The 3,262-nt window shown below is 35.6% G+C and overlaps 1 pseudogene; it reads right to left on the reverse strand.

The window, feature by feature from the left end:
• Positions 1-1,761: 1,761 nt before the first annotated feature.
• On the reverse strand, positions 1,762-2,544 carry LOC134739519 (speckle-type POZ protein-like; annotated as a pseudogene).
• Between the last annotated feature and the right edge of the window lie 718 nt (positions 2,545-3,262).

A 3,262-nucleotide genomic window follows, 5' to 3' on the forward strand; every position in this document is an offset into this window, starting at 1 on the left:
AGTAATCCTGTAAACAAAAGTACTAAATGACAGGGCAGAATTTGTTGATATCTGTTACCTGCCTCCAATATCATGATAATACCAAAATGCCACACTGCACCTCCTCATTACCATTCTTTTTTGTCCTTATGTTCAAATGATAACACCAAGTTATCATTTGGTGTCATTCATTTTTTTCCAAATTATAAATAGTTTACAACTGTTCATATTAAGCAGAATTTCCATATCATCCGCAATGTTAGTACAGTAACTGAAACACAAAGAAGAAATAAGAGGTGGGTGGGGATGCTCATGGTGTATGACCTGATATACTTTAAAGTTTCTCTCCTTTTGTATGCGTCTCCCACAGGCAAGTATCAGTTCTCTCTCTCTCTCTTTTTTTTTTAGATGAAGTTTCAGTCTTGTTACCCATGCTAAAGAGCAATGGTGTGATCTTGGCTCACTGCAACCTCCGCCTCCCAGGTTCAAGCAAACCTCTTGCCTCAGCCTCCCACATAGCTGGGATTACAGGCATCCACCACCAGCCCTGGTTAATTTTTTGTATTTTTCATAGAGACAGGGTTTCACCATGTTGGCAAAGCTGGTCTCAAACTCCTGACCTCAGGTGATCCACCTGCCTCGGCCTTCAGTTCAGGTTTTGAAGGAGAGTAGATTATCCAAGATTCATTAATTGTTAGGTGTATTTTCCAAAGTGTGAAAAAACAGGAGTAAATTCGATAATGAATCTCCACAATCCAAAATTATTTAATACAATCAAGAATATCTTTCTTATCTATTATCACAAACATCCTAGTTGCCTCCTTCTAAAACTTTCTTTAAAATATTGACACAATTAATTCTACCTTATTAACTCTCTCAAAAGCAAAAATAAATATGTAACATTCAGCATACAAAAGTTACACAGTAAAAGTGAAAGTGTATATGTGTGTGTGTGTATATTTTACATATATATGTGTATATATATGTGTGTGTATATATCTGTGTGTGTGTGTGTGTATATATATGTATATATGTATTTATATATATCTTGGTTAATTGGTCCACTCATTAAATTTACATTTGGTCATCCTTATTCTTAACATGTATATATAAATGTAGGTCACTACAAATTTGAAAAATTACTTCCACTCAATACATGCTTTCTTCATGATGTCTTAACCTCACTCAATTCTCAATCATTGCAAATGTAGACAAGCCCACAGTTTGTGGGACAGTTAACAGATAAGACAAACACTTGTTTTGTGGTAACTTACTGGGAAGGTAAGTGGGTTCTCTAGTATTTATAGAACTTAGATTGAAGACATTACTGGTATTCTCCAATACGATTGCTTTTAAACAGAATTCAATCTTAAACCTTGAGATAGCATAGGACAAACCCTATAAAATACATTTTTCCTCTACAAAATACAAGATCCTTTTGAAATTTAGTATCTTTGGTTATCATTATTACTGCATTATAAAGCTAGTTTGTATAATTTTGCATAGCATTGGTCAAAATGACAAGGCAAAATAAAAGAAAATAAACCATTATTATACAAACAAGAGAAGTCATTGAAAATAATTTAAGGCCTCGAAGTGAATTAATCAGTCTAACTTAAAGCTGAAGAATAAACCATTAATTATCCACCTAAAATGCAAGCAATATGTTTTTTCAGCTTCTGTTCTGTGGACCAAGTAACAGAAACAAATCTTCCTTATGGTTTATGTATTAGAATCCTTCTGGACTTGAATGACTAAAAGTCAATTCCATTTTTCAACTGTTCATGGAAGATTTAGGACTGTTTTAGCCATTTTGTGTGGAATGCCAAACTGTGGACACTGTGCAGATGCTAGTGCTCAGAAGGCTTCTGCTACTAAGTAAGGGTGAGACTGAATCATGGACTTCCACCTTGATGTTTCCATTACGTCAGTTGCTTGGTTGCTGTTTCTGTTTTCTATTCTTTACACCCAAGTGGTTGAAGTACAATGCACCTATTAATAATGTCTATGGCTTTTGCTTTCAACTGTTCTGCAATGTGCAAATCTGCAAGGACAAGGGTATCAACAACATTTTCTACTGAGGGATTACTACACAAAGCTTCCTCACACAAGACCTTCAGCTGTTCCCAGTGCATGTTTGTCTGCAGCTGCCAACAAGTTGTCAGCCATTTTGTCAAGGTTTAGTTATTTCCCTGTGTTAATGAATCTCATCATTTCTTTAAAAACATCAGGGTCTAAATCATTTATTTCCACTCGATTCTTTATGCTTTCTTCCATTTCATGTTCAAACATGGCATTAAAAACTGGGGATGGAGGTACCAGTAGATTTATGAGCTTTAAATTCTTGCCCTCTCACAAAAAACTACAGTCTGTACATCTTGTGTTTTCACAGAGATTACATAAATCTTCTCCTAGTCGACATTCAGCCACCTTCAAAGTAATTGTATTAGTATGTCCTGATATGTTTACTGAATCTAGTACCACACTCATCTCACAAAATAATGTAAGCTCATCATCTGGTAAAAGACCTTTAGCTTCGTCAAGCAAATGGTCCCTTCTAGTGAATTTTTGTTAACATTGTTCTCGAGCAGTTGTTGGCTGAAGATTAATTTGATGAATGCAATTTTTCTAAAATGGATGATTCAGATGATTCGGATGTTAACTGTTTAGAAATAGCTCCAAAAAAAAGTTTTTATAATACATGTTCACATTGAAAATTAGTCAGATTTGCTTCAGCCTCCAAGCGTGTATTTATGTGAAATTAAATGAGTGCTGGCTGTGAGCTGTACCCTTTTCTTCCTAAACTGGAAAATGGTAAAGATGTGTGATTTCAACAAGTTGCCCAGGCTGACCTTGAAATTCTGGCTTCCAGTAATCCACCCTCGTCAGCCTCCTGAGTAGCTGGGACTATAGGTGCATGCCACTGCAGTCAACTTCTCCTAATATGTTTAAATAGTTGTCTCTAAAAACAATTTTCACTATTTATTCTTGTCACATTTTGGAGCTGATACCTGGTACTTTTTATGCTACCAATCTGGAAGTGGCTGGGTCATGTTTTCTTCTAAAATGTCTGTCTACCTTCTTGTCATAAGTTTGTTCTGCCTCAGCATTGATTTTTAGGCTTAACATGAGTTGTTTAAGACCTAGTCATAGCTTGTCACTTTTGGCTTTGTTAAAACTTCCCTTCCTCAAGTAGTTGTTTGAGATAGAGTCTACTTGTTTCTCATCCTAATGACCCTGAAATGCAACACATCATGGAAGTGATGACCATGATATAACCTAA

The sequence above is a fragment of the Pongo pygmaeus genome, chromosome 3 (assembly GCF_028885625.2).
Source record: "Pongo pygmaeus isolate AG05252 chromosome 3, NHGRI_mPonPyg2-v2.0_pri, whole genome shotgun sequence".
NCBI classification, from domain to species: Eukaryota; Metazoa; Chordata; class Mammalia; order Primates; family Hominidae; genus Pongo; species Pongo pygmaeus.